The sequence below is a fragment of the Tiliqua scincoides genome, chromosome 3 (assembly GCF_035046505.1).
Source record: "Tiliqua scincoides isolate rTilSci1 chromosome 3, rTilSci1.hap2, whole genome shotgun sequence".
NCBI classification, from domain to species: Eukaryota; Metazoa; Chordata; class Lepidosauria; order Squamata; family Scincidae; genus Tiliqua; species Tiliqua scincoides.
In genome coordinates, this window is record NC_089823.1 from 8,460,569 (window position 1) to 8,467,250 (window position 6,682).

At 46.9% G+C, this 6,682-nt stretch overlaps 1 pseudogene; it reads right to left on the reverse strand.

The window, feature by feature from the left end:
- Positions 1-362: 362 nt before the first annotated feature.
- Positions 363-481, reverse strand: LOC136646408 (5S ribosomal RNA; annotated as a pseudogene).
- Positions 482-6,682: the final 6,201 nt, after the last annotated feature.

Consider the following 6,682-nt stretch of genomic DNA (forward strand, 5'->3'; position numbering starts at 1 on the left):
ACCCACTGGTGGGTCCCGACCCACAGTTTGGGAAACACTGCTCTATCTTTTCTTTTTAAAAAAAAAAACTCAGTCTCATTAATAGTTTCATTTTGAGACACTTTGAGGTTGAATGCATCCCTCACCAATGTCAGTGATCCCAAAACTGTCAGACACACTGCTAATTTTGACCTATCACTCTACAAATATTGTTAATTCCCCCAATTTGGTTCCATTTTAGTTACTGTGTGTGTGTTTGTGCATGACATATATAGAAAGACACTTTGGCACCCCCTCTAGCTATGCCACTGGGTCCAGGCCAGGAAATGAACTCAGCATGCCTTACTGGTTGGCAACCTTCAGTCTCGAAAGACTATGGTATAAGCCTACAGCACACGGTATTCCCAGGCGGTCTCCCATCCAAGTACTAACCAGGCCTGGCCCTGCTTAGCTTCCGAGATCAGACGAGATCGGGCATGTGCAGGGTAACAGTTGCTTATGCCAACTTACCAATGGCAACAGGGGGAAATGAACGTTCTGCAGGCCACTGCAACGCACATATGGGCTCTGGCCATTTGCCCTGGTGGCTGTGGCTCACCAAACGGCAGAGCAACTTTCCTGCCTCAGGCCACAGAAAAACGGAAGCATACACCTGGAATGGCTACAAAGGGGAGGGGGAGGGCTGTGGTGAGGCTCCCTGCAAAACTTAGTGGTCTGAGGGCCAAAGGGGCACGCGTTGCATTCAATGGTGGTGGGGGGCTGCCATGGAGGCCTCCTTAAGGTTAGGGATTGTTTGTTCCCTTCCCTCAAAACTGCATTGTGGTTGCATTGGCACAGGAAAGGTGAACAGGATTGGGTGCTAACATGATGATGCTTTCAGGTTCCCCACACTGCTTATTTTCATTCATACCAGTCCAAAATGGCTGGTTGACTAGCCTCCAGATTATGACCGATGAGTGACACCAGGTCTTGAAGGTACAAGGACAATCTCCTGGCCCTTAACTCAGACCTGCCCGTTTTCTCTGTATATAAAGGAAAACATAGCGGCAGAATCCACTCCTTTATCTGAGGCCACTTGATTCCTTAGATGTGTAGCTCCCTGAAGTAACATGTCTTTAGCCATGAATAAATCAACAATAGATTAATCTCAGTAGGCCTTCACAGAAAAACAACAACAAAAGGAAATGGAGAAAAGTAAACCATAAATAAAAGAGAAATGTGAACACAGGGGAAAAATATATATATATATAAAACCAGCAAAATCTCATTAAAAATACATTCCTATTAAGACCTTTGGAAACAAAACAATCCGGTGAAGTTTAAGCAATGCAGATATGACATTCACAGTATTGATCAAAGGGCTTATTTTGTCAGGGAAATGTGTGATAAATGTTATTTCTACATAAATCCTGCCACTAACAGGACAAAAGGTCTTTCTTCTCCGAGCTCCAGGAGGAATTGTTTGACATACTCAGCAAAAAGAATGCAAGCAAGTTATTCAGAAGAGGCGAAAGATGAGGGACGAGCCAGAATCACACATGGCTACGGCCTTGGGCAGGAGGTCTGGTCTAGAGAGTAGAGCCTCCATTTGCCTGAAGATTAACATCCACAAGGTCGCCAGTTTGAGGCCACCGGCACCGTGCGACCTTGAAGCAGCTGGCAAGCTGAGCCGAGCTATTCCATCTGCTCTGAGCGTGGGAGGATGGAGGCCAGAATGGAGGCCAGATCAGAACGAAACATCTGAATTTGTTGTGGCTCTTGAAAGATAGAGCCTTCTTTCAATTGTAAAAATCCCTCCGGGGATTTAAATTAGCCTGCCTATGTAAACCGCCTTGAATAAAGTCTTGAATAAAGACCAAGAAAGGTGGTATATAAATACCTGTATTATTATTATTATTATTATTATTATTATTATTATTATTATTATTATTATTGATACGTTTCTGCCATTTTCTCAGTCATTTCTCACGACCCCTAGTTGACAGGTATAGGGGGATGGCCTGAAGGTGCGTGATGAGCCTCTTCAATGACCATGACTGTCTTCAGATGTGATTGAGACAAGGAAGGACTGTGTGGCCGCAGAGGTGAGGAGAGTGTACTGGCAAGCCCCACCCCTGCACCAGTACACCTTCAAAGCCCTACCCAGGCCAGTCTGCAAATCCAGCATTTGTTTGCAGTGACAAACACTGGACAAGGGAGAGCTTCTCCCCATGAGCATCACCCTGGAAAATTTCAGGGTGGCGCTCATGGGAAGAACTTCTCCCAGTATTCAGGGTTTGCCCCTGCAGCCTAACACCAACCCATGGTGGGTTGGGACAGGACTTCAGGATTCCTCACCCCAATCCCCTCTAATCATTTATTCCTTACACACAGAGGCGATGTTTGAAAAGGGCTTGTCTGCTTACACCAATGGCTCTTAAACTTTTTTAAACTGGTGGATGCCTTCACCAACTGGGCCATTGGCTCTGGCGTCCCTTCCGAAGGGGAGAGGGAGGGACTGCTTGCACGCTGCAGTGAGGCTCCCTGCAAAACTTAGTGCTTTGGCACCCCCTCTAGTTACGCCACTGGGGCCAGGCCAGGAAGTGGACACAGGAACTCAGCATGCCTCACTGCCGACTTACCAGTGGCAACAGGGAGAAGTGGATGTTCCGCAGGCCACTGTCACCCTCCTACGGACTCTGGCCATTTGCCCTGGAAGCTGTGGCCCACCAAATGGCACAGTGGCTTTCTTGCCATAAGCCCAGGACAGATGTTGGCAGATTGCCAGATACTCCACTGTAAGCCCTGTATAGGAGTGGACTGTTAATGAGCTCACCACTCCCAGTTCCTAAGGAGTGCAAAAGGCAAATGAATTCCAGTTCAGGATCTTTCACACTTTGAAGCGTGTGTGTTGAAGTACTGCAACTTTCAGGTCTACCCATCGAGGTGAATCCTTCATTCATCTTAGATCTAAACCATAGATCTAAATCATACTTGCTTAAAAAAGGAACATTTTTGCTTCACTGCTTGCACGCTAGAGGGAGATGAACAGAACTGTCCTGCTTTCCTGTTAACGTTCCGTTAGTCTCTCCTAGCATGAAGGCTGGTTGCCTGCATGACGTATTCTGCAGTGAAGCAAAATTTTCCTTTTTTAAGCAAGAAACAATCATGCTTCCAGCGCTTCTCAAGAAAAAAGAACCTGTATCCATTGTTTCTGCATCCACTGGGGTGGAGAACAGAATCCCCACAGACATGGGAGGACGTCTACATTTTGATCCATATCAATACGAAGACGGGAATTTTGCAACACCAAGCACTATCCCAAACTGTGAGTGCCACCACACGATGTAAGAATGGCCTTCTTTTCTTACCCTTGTCATTAAAAAAAAATGCAATAGATTTTGCATCAGAGAAGAACTGGAAAATCTGCTGTCCACTTTGTGGCAAGTTGGCAGTATCGAACGGCCGTTTTCTCACTGCATCTCATTAGCAATCATGGTCCAGACTTCGCTCTCCATCCTGGAAAAGGAGGTGTTAGCGAAAGTTCTTGATAAGCTGATATAGAAGAGGCTCATTGGGGAGGGAAATCGATGATATAAATATTTACCAAGGCTTTAGGTGTGTAAATCATGGAGATTCCAGGGGAACAGAGCCTTCCTGTCAAACACTCGTCTTATTGATTATGGCTTGGACGTTAACGCTTTCTTTCCCTACTAGTGATAACAGAGCGTGCTAGCCATCAAAACGATACGTTCTACAATACTTGAGCAGTCACCACATTTCTGTATTAGCTTAGAGCCATGCTAGACACACACAGAAACACATGCAATTTCCAAGCAGAAGAGCCTCTTATTTGTAAAAAAAAAATTTAAAATAGGATCATGTGCTGGGGGGGAATCCCAGTTGAGACCATGATGCCCAGGGAGGAGGATAGTCATTCTTCTCTTGCACTCACTTTTCAAGTCAAACATTGCTCCCCCCTGAAGGACATTGACCCCTGAAGTGCTGATTTCCTAAAATTGGTATTTCAGGAAACAATTCCTGCTTCAGGTAGGATTTTTTTACTTGAAAATGATGCACGGGGGGTTAGAGGTGATGCTGGCCACTTTGCCACCCCGGGGTGCCCCTGGAAATGCTGCCCCCCTTCTAAGACATATGGAGGGCCTTAAAACATCAGGGGGCAGGGAGGACATGCACAGCCTTTCCGGCTCTCCAACGGCCGCCTCCAGGGGGCCCTAAAATGACACTTCTGGTTTTCCCTAGAAAACTAAAAGTGATATTTTAAGGCCCTCAGAACACCTCTGTATGGGGGGAGGCAGTGATGTGGGTGGCCCTGGAGTGGCACAGCTGGGGGAGGGGGTGCCACCCTGCAGCTGTGTTGCCCAGGAGCACTTTGCACCCACTGACCCCCCCACCCCACCCAGGTACACCAGTGATGAGGACAAAGGAACCTTTCCACCTGCATCCCCCAGTCTCAGCTGGGATTCATTGCTCTGGACCAGGAGTGGGCAAACTTTCAACTTTAGGGATCCTGGACCTTCAACAATTGTGTGTGTGTGGGGGGGGGTGTGGATTTGTCATCTCTGTGAGATGAGAAGCTGCACCTGCTGAAATTCCCTCTTCTATACAATTGTTAAAGGTCCAGGATCCCTAAAGTTGAAAGTTTGCCCACCCCTGCTCTGAACTCATCCTCTCAGAAAACCCTGGAAAAAGAACGGATGCCGAAGAACAGAGCAAATTTATCTGGTAAGAAAGTCCATAATGTGGGCATCACCAGAGAAAAAGGCCCTTTCTTTGGTTGCCATCCATGTAACTTCCACTATTAATATTATTTATAATATTTCTATTCCACTTTTCCCCCACTGACGTGGGCACCCAAGGAAGTTAACATAAAATATATGTAGTAAAACAACAAAACAGAACAATAAACCGATGCATAAAAGATCCAGTTGGGAGATGCAGACAATACTAAAACAATATATGGATATAAAAAGCAAAGGAAGAACATGGCATCAATGAAACACACCAGCAATAAAAGAAGCAATAAATAACTAAGAATCCTAAAACAGTACTCAGCATGAACATCAATAAAAAATAATGAACAATAAAATAATGAAATGACAGCAGAAATATTAAAACACAGTAAACAGTAAAATGGGGGGGAACAGTTGCAAGGTGTGAGTAAACTATGAGTAACAGCTAACGGGGCCAGATTTCAATGCTAGAGTTGGTGCTGATAACAGTTCATGGCCCACTTGCTTAGGTCAGTTTGGCACTGGGAGGATGAACGAAAATGGCCAACGCCTGCTAGAGTTTTGCTGTCATCACGGTCTCTGTGTCAGCAACACATTCTTCAACACAAAGCCCCAACATAGAGTCTCTTGGAGACATCCAAGATCAAAGCACTGGCACCAGCTCGACCTGATCCTCACCAGACGCTCCAGCCTTCCCAGCATCAAGATCACACACAGTTATCATGGTGCTGCCTGCGACACTGACCACTCCCTGGTGTGCAGCAGAGTGAAACTGCAAACAAAGCGACTGTATCACACGAAAAAGGAAGGAAGACCTCGCATTGATACCAGCAAGACCCGGGATCAGAGAATAGTGGAGGAATTTGCACAAGCGCTTGAGGAATCTCTTCCAGGCCCGGCCGACGCAAACGCATCCAACAGATGGGAACATTTCAAGAATACCGTTTACAACACCGCCTTGTCCATATTCGGCAAGAAGACCAACAAGGCGGCAGACTGGTTTGAAGCCCACTCTGAGGAGTTGACACCAGTCATTGAGGAAAAGAGGAGAGCTCAAGCAGCATACAAGGCCTGTCCCAGTGAGTGCAACCTGCAGGTCCTCCGAACTGCTCGCAGCAAAGTCCAACAGACTGCCAGGAGATGTGCTAACGACTACTGGCTCCAGCTCTGTTCCGAGATACAGATAGCAGCTGACACGGGCAACATCAAGGGGATGTATGATGGTATCAAGCAGGCCCTAGGTCCAACACAGAGGAAAATTGCCCCTCTGAAGTCTGCCACAGGCGAGGTCATCCAGGATCGGGCGCAGCAGATGGAACGCTGGGTGCAGCACTACTCTGAGCTATATTCCAGAGAAAATGTAGTCACCGAAGAAGCACTGAACAACATTGAGTGCCTGCCTGTGCTGGAAGAGCTTGACAGTGAACCAACCCTAGAAGAACTTCACGTGGCCCTGGACTCCCTTGCCTTTGGCAAGGCACCTGGAAAAGACAGCATCCCTGCTGAAGTCCTAAAATGCTGCAAAGAGATCATCGTCACTGAGCTGCATGAAATCCTCTGTCTCTGCTGGAAAGAAGGTGGAGTACCTCAAGACATGAGGGATGCAAACATCATCACGCTGTACAAGAACAAAGGTGACAGGGGTGACTGCAACAACTACCGCGGCATCTCTCTCCTTAGCGTTGTAGGAAAGCTGTTTGCCCGAGTTGTACTAAAGAGGCTCCAGGTACTTGCAGAGAGCGTCTATCCAGAATCGCAGTGTGGATTCCGAGCCAACAGGTCCACCACTGATATGGTATTCTCCCTTAGACAACTGCAGGAGAAATGCAGGGAACAACGACAGCCACTCTTTATAGCCTTCATAGATCTCACAAAGGCTTTCGACCTGGTCAGCAGAGACGGCCTCTTCAAGATTCTCCCCAAGATTGGATGTCCACCCAGGCTCCTCAGCATCATCAGATCTTTCCACA